Source organism: Arvicanthis niloticus, chromosome 10 (assembly GCF_011762505.2).
Source record: "Arvicanthis niloticus isolate mArvNil1 chromosome 10, mArvNil1.pat.X, whole genome shotgun sequence".
Taxonomy (NCBI): Eukaryota; Metazoa; Chordata; class Mammalia; order Rodentia; family Muridae; genus Arvicanthis; species Arvicanthis niloticus.
Window position 1 is genome coordinate 13,314,597 of NC_047667.1, and position 13,762 is coordinate 13,328,358.

The window sequence follows — 13,762 nt, forward strand, 5'->3', positions numbered from 1 at the left end:
AGTTCTGACTAGTGGGTCTTCAGATCTCAGAGCATCTTTGTCCAGATTTTGTGTCTATGTCTGTATTCGCCTTTTCCCTACCTCTGAACCACCAGAAGACCCCACGTAGCCCATATCATAAAATAAAATAACCGCAAAGTCTGATTTTGAGTGTTAGAGTCAAGTGGAAAAGGACAGATAAAAGCTGGAGATATTGCATGTTTGTATAAGGCAAACTTGCATGACTCAGTTTCCAACACAGCCAGGAAGACACTGGGTAGTGCAGGGGACTAGTGGAACTGTGGATAGGCCACAGCCTCAGAGTCAAGTTACATGTCATGAGTTGGGCTATAATAACCTCCCTTTTTTACTGTTGATGTATTCAGTTAAATATATGTACTCACCTTATCCCCAGGCAGAACAGTCAAATACACAAACATTTTCAACAAGACGGGATGCAAGGGGAAACATCAGAGAGACAAAATAAATAACTGCAGAAAAGGACAAGAACTTAGATCACCAGATCCTTGTTGAAGCCCTGCTCCTTAATGCCAAAGCAGCCAGCCTATTTGTCCAGGGCCATGTGCTTTTCTAAGTTGCACATCTTGAAGAAGCCTGCAGGTCCATGTTCAATGTGAATAAGGGGAGTGTGTTGTGGAGACAGCTTAGTGTGGGACAGGTTCCCATCAATCAGTGCTGGTCCAGATGGCAAAACTTCCCATGGACTGAGAAATGTACTTCTTGCAATTCTCAGTCTTGGGCCAGCCATTCCACAGGGTGATCTCCGACTCCAGAAGCTTCTCATTCTCATGCATCTTCTGCTTCTCAGTGGGGAAGTTGTTGCCTGTCAGCACTCTGCATAAAGTGATCAGAAGAGTCTTGAGCCGTGGATGCAAAAGGGAAACTCAGTCAGCTCAGAATCCAGGCAGTGGGAAATGTATTTTTATGTTCCAATGTAGTCCAGGTCGTGCTTGTGGCTATTCTTGGTGCCTTCCAGGGTTCATTTGCTAGCCAAGAAGTGTCTTGGGGGAGTCAAAGCTCTTGATGTCATTGCTGCATGCCGCCTCAATCTTGCCAGAGAGCAGGCAGCTGGTGGTGCCCTGTACACACATGGGCATATTACTGTCATCCAGCTCCCATACCTTGCAGTATTTGTTGTGGTGGTTCTGACAGGGATTGACAGCTACCACTGGCTCTGACCACTTTCTCAGTACTGCCGTCATCCCATTTCCAGCAGGATGAGGTACTGTGAGTACCTGGGCCTCCTCATCCTTGATTCCCTGTCACTGTATCCTCAGTGGCTTCGTTATATTGAGGGGAGGCCAAGGCACTGCTAGCCAAGGGAAGGAAAAATAGCTTCCAGGCGCTAGTGGTGCTGAGAACCCTCAGTGTTGGCAGGCAGAAAAGTTCTGGATGTCTAACTCACTTTCTTACACTTAATCACTGTTTGCACAAACCCTAAAAAGGCACATTTCAGCAGGATCTTTGATAATAATCTATGTAGTGTTGAATGGAAGCTGTTGGTTGTAGACTTTGAGAGCCTTGAGCAGATATATTGCTAGCCATACAACCTTGTAATCTCTATTTATTTATTTATTTACTTATTTATTTATTTACTTACTTATTTAGTTAGTTATCTATCTATTTATCTTTGGACAAGATCTGAAACATCTTAGATTGGCCTCAAACTACCTAAGTTGCTGAGGCTGACCTTGAACTTGTGATCTTCTTGACTCTATATCCCTAGTCCTGCAATTATAGCTGTGTATGAACTCTCCTGGTATATGCTGTGCTATGGATAGATACCAATGCATACCTGACTGGCACTTGTAACCATCTAGCTAAATTTCCAGCATCACAATCAACTTGTAGACCTCCCATCACACCAAATAATCTCAGACACTAATTAAAATCACTCTTACATATATCCTCAAGCAAACTCTGGTTTTCTCCTATGATCTCTCTATTAAAAAGACATTCAGCATAGATTAACTCATCAAGCATATTGAGTGTGGCTTCTTATATGCTGCATCAGTCTTGAGTCCATCGGCATTGCTTCATATTTCTTTCGATTAAAGATTTTGTTTTAAATCATATGCACATGTGTGCACATATGCGCACGAGTACTGTATCTTCGGGAGCTAGAAGAGGTCACTGGATCCCATAGAACTGGAGTGCCAAGCACTTCTGAGCCGCCTAGCAATGTGGGTGCTGAGAATGGAACCAAGGTCCTTCTGCAAGAGCAAGAGCACTACATGCTCCCAACCACTAAGCCATCTCTCCAGCCCCATTTCATGTTTCAACTACATGGTATCTGCTGTTGTTGAAGATGAGTATCCCACTAAATGATTGGTTTCTAGTCTGGAGTTTTCACAAATAACACTAGGTCTGTAGGCTTGTACAAATCTTTGTATGTGCATTTATTTTGTGGGGTGAAAAAATACATTGAGATACAAATAGTGGATAATGAAAAAAACATTCAAATTGCATGGTAATTCTCACACTATTTTCTAGGTATGTGATTTTGAAACAATATCTGCCACTTCAAGATCCACAAGGTTGAATTACCTGATCTACGTAGGCAGGCATGTATACCATTTTATCTCAAGGATGTATCATTGCTCCCTCAGAGCTGCCATGAGGTGAGGATGTGGACCTTCCCCAATAGTGGATGACCTTCCTTTGGTCAAGAGAAAATAAGCAATATATTTTCTCTAATTTTAAGTGTATGTGTGTGTAAGAGAGAAAGACAGAGAGAGAGATAGAGGAGGGAGAGGGAGAGAGAGTATGTGCATGTGTGAGTGTGTGTGTAGAATGTGCATGTATATGCATATATCCTGTGTGGAGGTCAGTGGATAACTTGCTGTAGTCATTCCTAACCTTCACCTTGTGGATTACATAGAAGTAGTTCAGGTCATCAGTCTTGTGGGCAATTGGCTCTCCTGGTTTAATCACCTGTCCAGCACTACCTGTGCACTTGATGGAATCACAAAATGAATTCTGGAAATTCAACAGTGCACAGGATCCACATTTCCACTGTCTCATTAACAATTCTAGTTTCCCTTCTTGCTTCTTATAATCATTATGTAAATTGCTTATGAAAAGTTAAAGTGTATGAAATTCTCAGAACTCCCCCAAACTAGGGAATAAAACAAATTTAATTGTATTTTCTTTGCCATTTATGAATCATCTCTCATTAAATTACTTCACTTTGAAATTTTGATTGTTGTCTACTAATTTAATCATTTTGTTAAGGTCTCTATATTTTTTCCTTAAATTAAATTCTGATAATTTGTATTTTGCTAGATAGATCTATTTCCCCTACTCATAATAATTTTTGAATTTTAGTAGCTAATAATATTCCCTTATTGTTCTTTTAAAATTACTGAAATATTTATAATAATGGCCTTTTAATTGCCTGGGTTATATTTTTCCTAGACAAATATTTTTAATTCATTTTATCAATTTTAAAAGACTGATGTATAGTTACAAATTTTATTAACTTTCCTATTTTTTCAAAAATGAAACCTCACTGCATATGTTGCCTATTCTGGTATCTTTTAAAATCTATCTATTTAAATTTTAGATGATATTATTACATTATTCCCTCTTCCCTTTTCTCCCTCAAACCTTTCCTACATATTATCTGGTCCTCTTGATCTCACTCAAATACATAGTTTGTTTTCAGTAATTATTGTAGTATAACACACACACATACACACATCTGTTTGTATAGTGTATTTCTATGCATATAAATACAATCAATTCTGTATGATGTTACTTGCATGTATATGTTTTCAGGGCTGCTAATTTGGTAATTGGTGTTTTCCTCCACAGGGAAGGCTCTTTCTCCCTCACAGTTTGTTTTGGCTTGAGGTCTCCTGAACTTTCATCCTTCATTCATATTGGTGTGTCTATTAGGGTCATCCTTGTCCTGGTCTCTTTACATAGGCATTTTGATGAGACTTTGTGGGTGTAGTTTTTCTGACATTTTTAGGAAACACAGTCTCACAGCAAAATTCCTGTTCCTCTGGCTATTAGATTCTTTCTGCTTCTCTTCTACAATGACCTTTGAGCTTTAGGTTGTTCTATAGATGCATCCTTGGGGACTGAAATCCACAACTCTGCATTAAGGTTGGTTGCAATTTTCTGTAGTCATCTCCATTCCTTTCTAAGAGAAGGTTACTGGATGAGAGATGAGACGTAAACTTATCTGTGGACACCAGAATATTTAGAATTTACCTAGAGATGATTCTGGTTTAGTTATATGGTGATTATATCCTTCTTGTCTAAGATTCATGTCTTCACTAGCTCTGAATATTTGGTTAGATTATGTAGGTACCATACATGATTGTCCTCTTGTGCTTGATTTTGAGTCCTGTTAGAGAGCTGTTGAATACAACCAAGGTATGAACAACACTAGTGCATCCTCATTGTTATCCTACCATGCTGGCTGTTGTTGTTATAACTGTCACATCTAGGTAGGACTGCAGGTTGCTTTTTTTTTTCCTTTAGAAGCTTGCACTGAGCATTCTGGTACCATGAAAGCTAGCCTGAAAAGGAGACTTTAAGGTATGATCCAGCTTAGATCCTCTGGGTCCTACGTCCAATATTTGTGCTATCTTCAACAACAGGGTTTTACCTTCTGTCTTAGAATTTTCCTGCTGTGAATAGATACCATGACCAAGAAAACTCTTTTAGAGGACAATATTTAATTGGGGCTTGCTTATAGGTTCTGAAAGTGCAGTCTATTATCAACATGTCAATAAGCATGGCTGTGTCCAGGCAGGCATGGTATTGGGGGAGCTAAGAGTTTTACATCTTATTCTGAATGGAAACAGGAGAAGACTAACTTCCAAGCAGCTAGGAAGAGGTGCTCAAAACCCACCAAATAATTTTCTCCAACAAGGCTATTCATATGCCAACAGGGCCACACCTCCTAACAGTGTCACTTCCTGGGCAAAGCATCTTCAAAACAACACATTCCATTCCCTGACCTCCATAGACTTGTTCAAATATCTGAGTCTGTGGAGGCCATACCTACCCAGAGCATAATGCAAAATTAGTTTAGTCCAACTTTAGAACTCCTATAGTTTATAACAGTATCAACACTATTAAAAGTACAAAGTTCAAATTCTCTTCTGCAATCTCTTAATTGTAATCTCCTATAACATCCAAACCAAAGAGCAGATCATATTTATCCAGTATCACAGGATACACATTACCATTCCAAATTTCATAGTGGATGAAAACAAGACCAAAAGCCAGCTAGACAAACCCCAAACTCAGTATCTTTATGTCTGATGTGAAACTGCTCCTCAGATGTTCAACATCTTCCTCTATGTTGACTGCAACAAACATCTTTCTCTTCATCTGGTTCCACTTCACATTAGCAGCTTTTCTCATAGCTCTGGCACTTCTAATATCTTGAGGTTTCCAGGGCAACTTGAAATTTATTGCTTATTCCAGTGTTTGAGATACACACATGATGTCCTGAGCTTCTCCAAAGGGATTGGGTTGCCTCTCCAGCTCAGCACTTTGTAGAACTCTAGGCTCCGGTTGATCCATTTCACTGCTGTTGCTGTTCTTGGTATTCATTCCATGGTTTTGTCATCTCTTCTATGCTGTGGTCCTCTTCCATTGCAATTAGCTTCACTAATAGACACTCATAGTCTGCCTCTCATAGTGGCAAAGCTTACCTGCTCTCATTCCCTATTCATGCCTTCAAGACCGGTACCACCTGGTGACTCTTATAGATTACCAAGTCTGGCTACCAGCATGATGTACAATCTTGGCCACATCTGGAACATACCTTCCTTGTGCTTTCCTGAAAGCACTATTTTTCTATTACATTATCACCAGCTTTTGGTTTTCCAACTCCTTCACTGCCTAAACTTAGCTACCCTGGAACTTTCTCTGTAAACTGACCTTGAACTCAGAGGTTTTCATGTCCCAGTCTCCTGAATTCTGGAATGAAAGACATATACCACCATGCCTGGACCTAAAGGTTTTTTCTACTTGGAACTTGCTCTGTACTAGGTTGTATCTCTTTTTCTAGGCTGGCCTTGATGTCTCAGCTCTTCCTCTTCAGTTATCCAAGCAGAAAAAAAAAATGTTATTAGCTACATGACCATAATGTCTAGTTCTAGCATTTTACATATTTTTCATTATTTCCCAAAAGATATTTACTTTTTATTAACTTGTTATTACATTGAATCTTATTTCTGAAGATTTGATTTGGGGGGAGGGATTTTTAATGAAATGTGAATGGTGGATTTTACTTTTTCTTTGTAATATTAGTGCTGAAATCTAGTTTTCTCTAAGCAACAGTTTAATGGCATTCCATAAATGTTGCCATTTCATGTTTTCAATCAAATTTTTATCAGAGCTTTGTCTAGTATTTCTCATGAGACCTAGTTTGACAATAGACTTGGAAATTTATGGCCTAGCTTTCAAATCATCAAAGTTTACCAAATAGCCACTTATGATGCTGTTCCAATTCTGCTGGGTTCGGCAGACATTCCTGAGGATTCCTGCCCTTCAAAATATTTTGACACTATAGTTACTGTCTCAAATACAGTGTTTCTTTGAGATGGTTCCAATAGTTTTTCAAAGTGTCTCCATCTTTGCTTACTTAGAGTACTTATGTTTTAGCAATTATAGGGGAAACTATATTAAAAATCACAGTTATATTTATTTAAACACCTCTATTTTCCAGTGCTAACACATTTTTGCTTAATGAAACATTTTAAATTAAAATTTATTTTTTTAAAAAATATATTCTGACTATGGTTTACTCTTATCCAACTTCTCACAGATTTCCCCTGATTTCACATCCAATCAAACTCACATCTTTTTTTGGCTCTGTCTTATTAGGATACAAACAGACATCTAAAATAATAAAAAGAACTAATAAATTTGATAAAAACAAATATCAGAAAATGAGCAAAAGAAAAAGTTTAAGGGGCACACTGAGGTAGAGAGACTCACGTGTTCTTACACAGAAATCTAGTAAGAGCAAAGAACTAAAAACTGTAGTGTATATGCAAATGACATGCAAGTCAAAAACAAAACAAGAAACTGACAAAGCATTCTGGGACAAAAAAAATATCTCTAAACATACCATTGAGTTGGTTTTGTGTAGGACATCTACTGCTGGGTGAGCAACATGGCCTTAAGAGTATTTTGTATTGTATACCCAATGAGACTGCATTGGAGAAAACCAATTTTTTTATTTGTGAATAGTTATTAATTGGAGATGGCTCCTGGCTTAGGAGTATTAAAAGTTTGGGCTTGTGTCTACTTCTCCAAAGAAAACTAATACTGTAGAAATATCCTAAAATATATACATACATAAATGTGATCTAAATGACATTGCCAAGAAACAGGGGAGACAGAACTCTGCCTGGACACCTCTTGTCAAGTCATGAAGCTTCTTCCAGTTTCAAGCCTAGGTTAATCTAATAGAGTTGTTAGTCAAAGGGGATTGATAGGGACCTCCAAACAACCCAGTCTATTGCTCTCTACAAACTGACGGTAAAGGTATATTGCTGAAGATAATACCTATAGTACTCAATGAAAGTAGTGAAACCAAGATAGTGCCTACCTAATATCACCTACTGTCTAGTGTTCATGATGCTGGAAAGCACTCTGGATACTAGCAAAAGTTAAAAAGATAATATTAACCCAATTACATACTCTTTGATCTACCATGGTAACATGCTTTTAAGAAATGCTAGTGCAATAGTGGTACCAAGCTTGTGGGATTGATCAAGCAATATCTGACTGGCAAATGGCCCAATCCATAAGAAGGTACATCCCTTATACTGCCTGAGTAGATGGCAAAGAACTGGATGGCCTAGAACTGGAAACTATAAAGCAATGACCCTCATGTGTGTCATGGCCCCTTTGGGGGTCAAATGACCTTTTTATAGGGGTTATATATCAGATGTCCTGCATATTAAATATTTACACTACAATTCATAACCATAGCAAAATTACAGTTATGAAGTAGCAATGAAAATAATTTTATGCCTAGGAATCCCCACAACATGAGGAATGGTATTTAAGGGTTTTGGCGTTGGGAAGGTTGAGAACCTATGAACTAAAAGAATATAACAATAAAATTACCTTAATGACGATTTTCTGTATCTATTGATATGTTTGGCCCAGAGAGTGGCACTATTAGGAAGTGTGGTCTTGTTGGAGTAGGTGTCATTTTGTTGGAAGAAGTGTGTCACTGTGTGGGTGGGCTTGGAGACCCTCCTCTACTAGGGAGATAGTCTTCTCCGGTTTGATTTCAGATCAAGATGTAAAACTCTCGGCTCCTCCATCACCATGTCTGCCTGGATACTGCATGCTTCCTGCCTTGATGATTAGGAACTCAACCTCTGCACTTGTAAGCCAGTCTGAATCAAATATCCTTGAGTTGCCTTGGTCATGGTGTCTCTTTGCACCAATGGAAATCCTAAGACAGCACAGACTAGTGTCTCACTCAGACTTCATAAGAGAAGTAGATGGAAACTAATTAACACAACTACAACTAGACAGTAGAGCGAAAAAAGAGACAGAAACCTTGGAACACTCAGTTCTAAATAGGATGTCTCTAGTAATTCCATTCTCTCAAGTCCCAGGTGAGCATTGTACAGAGGAGGCAGAAATATTTTAAAAGCCAGAAGGTATGAAGAACACCAAGGAAACAAGGCCTTCTAAACACAGCATGGCTGATTCATAAATTAAGTCCCAGAGAGTGTGTCAGCATGCACAGGGGCTGCATATATGTGGGTCTAATAGGATCCTGATGGTCAATAAATCTAAAAGCTCTACAGTTGGGTACATTTATGATGGTTGCAATTTTCTTACATACTGACTGTGTTTTTATTATGAGAGTATGTTTTATAACTGGCCACACTCCTGCTTCACAGTATATTTTGAAAAAATGGGGAAATAAATGACTCAGTGTGCAAAAGTGCTTGCTGCCCAAGACTAAGGACTAAGGTCTAACTCCCAAGCACCCATGGGAAAACTAGGACTCTCATAATTTCAGAGCTCCAGGATGCAAACATCAACCTGTAACCTCCAAATGCATAAACATGCACATGCATATACACCTTTACATACATGCACCCACACACATGCAAATACACACACATACACTTGGTATATACATACAAGCAAGAAATAAAATACACTTCTATTGATTTAAATTTAGAAGTTGTAGCTTTCTTAGATCTACTTAGTACTTGACATAAATATAAACCAACACCTATCTGTATCCTCCAATGCATGGGAATATCATTTCCCATAGCAACTCTATTTCACAAGTTCTACTTTTAAGCCTTTCTGTCAACTCTGGTTTTCTGATTAAAGTATTAGAAAGATAAATTTATGTTTGTCATTTTGTTTTGTACCACACTCCATATATTGTTTTATTTCCTATGTTAATCATGTGTTTCCTCCTTTTCTTTTAAATAAATTTTTATTTTAACAATTCAACTTTTCTGTGAGATATGTTTGTCTGACTGTGCATGTGTGTCTGTGTACATTTGCGTACATGTGTATGGTTGTGTATGTGTGTACGAGTAACCTAGACAGATGACTCTATCCATCAGTGCTATCCATCTAGATAGCACTTTGCTAGGCTAGAAAGATAGAATAATCAAGTTTAATGTATCCCAGACTTCTTGATGTTTTTACTGAGCTAACTGACCACAGTGGAATACATTTCTGTAATATCAGCATGCACAGTGAGAAATCAAACAAGATTTCAAATGCTAATGTTACTCTTAAGTTTTTGTGAACTGATATTATGCATTATATTAAAGACAATTTATTTAACAAGCTTACCCATTACAATCTTTTATTCTAAATGTAGTTGCCAGTACATTGCAGAAACTTAAAACCTAGTCAACAGCCTCAGTACACAAGGCTTGATGTCTTAGTAGTCTCAGCTTGACACTGAAGACCTGGAGGAGGGGGGTGTTCTGAAACGCTACTTGTCTTAAGACTGTGTATAAAGGGAAAGGAAGCTAGATTGCTATGGGAGCAAAAGGGCAGCAGCAGAAGCAGCGATAGGACAGATGCACTCACCTGCAAGAATTGAAAACAGACATGAAACAACACGACTTCCTTGGACTTTATACCTGAAGTATGCACAGTACCCATTCCCAGGGACAGTGTTCTTAACATCATTAGTCATTTCTGCAAATGTCTTTAGCTACCCACCCAAAGGTGAGTTTATTAATTGCTTGCAGATCCAAACATATTTGATAACCAACATTAATCATTATAATCCATATGCTGTAAAGCATGTATCTGGAATAAATTTTAAGCAGGGTGTTAACTACAAACCACAAATTGAATGTACTCTATGCTATCACAGCCCGCTGAGGACTTTTAATCAAGGAGAACATGTTTTATTATATACCCACAAAGACAAAGCTGTGGAAATTTGCATTCAACAACAAGCTACAACCTTATGTTGGACATGCATTCTGTTATTTATGCTGTATATCTAAGTCTTAAATAAGAACAAATGAAGAGATTCATTTCAAGCAATTTTGTTAAACACATATTTATGGGATGGATGAGTGCCTCCAAGGCATTCTTCTCACTGTGTTAAGGACACATCATGAATTTTTTAACTACTTAATAATGCATCTGCTTCAGGGGTGACTCCATTTAATAAATCATATAAGTTGTCATGAATTCTATCACACATTTATGTAGTAAGAGATATTCCAAGATCTTAAGTACTACTTTCTAGGGAAGCTTCACATAACTAATAGGAAGAGAAACAAGAAAACTTCTCATATAATTAAAATGTCCAAGGAAACACATTCCAAAGCTCTCTAAGCCAAGAGAAGTAAGTTCAAGACTAGATTAAGAGATATAGTACATGATCACATGTAATTCTTTGTGTGATGTTGTGGTTTCTGTTTTTATTGCTGTGTTACTATGACAGAATACCTGGAAAGAATCAACTTAGGAAAAAAAATTGTTGCCAGGCAGTGGTGGTGCACGCCTTTAATCCCAGCACTTGGGAGGCAAAGGCAGGCAGATTTCTGAGTTCAAGGCCAGCCTGGTCTACACAGTGAGTTCCAGGACATCCAAGGCTATACAGAGAAACCCTGTCTCGAATAATCAAAAAAAATGTGTTTTGTATGTGGGATTTTTGTTTGTTTGTTTTTTGTCTGTTTGTTTGTTTGGTGTTTTTGGGTGTTTTTTTTTTGTTTTTTTTTTTTTTTTTTGGTTTTGGTTGTTTTTGTTTTGCTCCACACTCATAGTGGGGAAGCCATAGTGGAAACTACTCAACATCACACCCAAATGCCATGACTGCAGGCTGTGACTCACTTTCCTTTCACCTTTCTGTACAGATCTGGATCCCTGCCAGGGTAGGTGGGCTCCCCTACCTCAGTTAACATGACCCACATAATCTTCCATAGGCATGACCAGAGGCTTCTTTCCAAGGTGATTCTAGCTTCTGTTAGGTTGGTGATTTACCCTACCATATATCAGAAGCTACTTTCTAAGCAAGGTACACATACCCTACAGCACTGTACAATAGACGAAGGCCGTAGACATTTGTTCTGAGTGATGGCAGATCAGTTCACATACTGAGAATCCCGGAATTTACTATGAAATGAAACATGGATGAGTCAGACTTGGGACCATAAGCAAGTTTTAAGTTACAAGACAGTGTCCATGTGAGTAAATACTCTTGATTGTGTCCATAAAACCACTAATCTTGAACAGTCTAATTCAAAGTGGTGATTAGTTATTTTAGTAATCAAAAACACCTTGCAAGACAAACAGAAGGATGACATGGGATGATACTAGAAAAGGTCTAAGCTAGAGGCTGAATGTGAGTCCCTGTGGCCACATTGCCATTCTTTCCAGTCAGTGAAGGATACTCTGGTGTAGTCTATGTCCAGGAGGAGGAAATGACATGAATATCATTTTCACAATTCTCCTTTGTTGGACAATTTTTAAACCTATATATTTTTTTTAATGTTTTGTAGTGTGATACTTATTCCTGACTGTCAGACAAGTCAACTAAAAGCTTGTCTCTGGGTGGGAAATGTGAGCACATTTCCCAGAATGACTAACAGTGGGGAGAAGACCTCTCTCAGAGTGGATGGCACCTTCCAGCAAGGGTTGGGACCTATGGACAAGTGAGAAAAGCAATGTTATTTGCCTGCCTGATTTTGTCTTTTGTTGGTGAGTGTGTCTGTCCTGTCATTAATGATGCCTCTGTCCTTTACTGACATCAGAACATTCTTTGGCCTTAAATGTGGATTGAGGAAAAGCATATCCCCAGAAATCATCCAGGCCAGATTGACCCTTCTCAGGGGCACAAGCTATTGTTAAACTACCCAGCCTGAATCATATATGTCAATGTAATAATCCCATTTTATATAATAAATATAGTTATATATAAATATGTAATATAACGTGTATACACAAAATACAAACTATATACCAATGGGACTTGAGCTAAAATAAAACTATAGGATCTCTCACATGCAAAGATAAAAATGCCTGCTTCCAATTTACTTTTTCACAATGAGCCTACTAACTAAAGAAGCTTAGATTAGTGAAAATTAGTTCAATTTTACACAACCCAACTAGAAACTCAAACATGAGAAACTTTTTATTTTTGTTTTACTTGTTGACTTTATAAATATATCAGACAACATTCTGCTGAAATAATCTCATTGGCTGGTCTAATCATGGACTACACTGACGAGTCATATTCATGTGCTGAAGTCAATGTGGGTCAGAAGATGGCCTTGGATCCCTAGAGCTGGAGTAGCAGGCAGCTGGGAGCTGCTCTACTTAGGTTTGGAGAACTAAATTCCGGGGACAAAATCTCCACACCTCTGGAAAAATTAGCAACTCGATTAATTGCCAAGTCTTTTCTCCAGCAATATAGATTTAGTTCTGCAAGTTTTATGTTTGTGCTTTACAAGTGGCATACGTCTCCTATGTTGAAACGGTGAGAGTTTTGGTACACTGCATTTGAAATTTAGTCTTGGCAGTCTGCTCAGTTCATTTTTTTTTCTCCATTGACGAATGAGCACACTAGCTAGAAGTGGTCTTGCAGTGATAGAGTTCTGACCTCTATGCATGACTGGAAGTTGCAACCAGAGCTAATGGCTGTGGAAACAGCAGTCTTTTATTGCTCTTTAAACTTAGGGCATGCATTGGGACAGTCAAAACAAATGTAGAGGGAGCTATTGACATTGTGTGTTTTTGTGTTATGTGTTTTTTTCTCTCATTAAGTGACTATGCAGAAACAATGAATAATCAATAATAAAGGGGTAATGACCAAGGGCATTTGTTCATGTGACATGTCAACACCCCAAGGCAGAAGCCAGATGGCAGTTTCTATTTTAAGGAACTATGAGCTGGGGCAATACCTTAGTGGTTAAAGTACATGCTGTAGAATCATGAAGTTTGATGTTCAAATCCCTATAAACCATGAATATTGTGGATGGCCATCCAAAGTGGTTAGTGAGACTAGCCATATGGTAAATGTCTAGATTTGCTTGCCTTGGAGAGTAAGTTGAAAGAATCATGCAGGGTGATGCCCAACATTTATCTAAGTACATCCATATGTATACTCAAACATCAGGAAATACATATTCAAAAACACACATACATACAGACACACACAAACATACACACATATACACACACATGAAAATACACCATATAAACTTGAAAAATGGGAAGTGAAATTATAAGCTTAAACTACTGGATTCTAAATTCAGGAGGAAAA

At 38.1% G+C, this 13,762-nt stretch overlaps 1 protein-coding gene and 1 pseudogene across 4 annotated transcripts in view; both read right to left on the reverse strand.

Moving 5' to 3' along the window:
• The window catches only part of Dpp10 (dipeptidyl peptidase like 10), a 1,470,448-nt gene that overhangs the window by 461,787 nt on the left and 994,899 nt on the right, over window positions 1-13,762 (reverse strand). The window lies entirely within an intron of this gene.
• On the reverse strand, window positions 491-10,177 carry LOC117716373 (SPARC pseudogene; annotated as a pseudogene).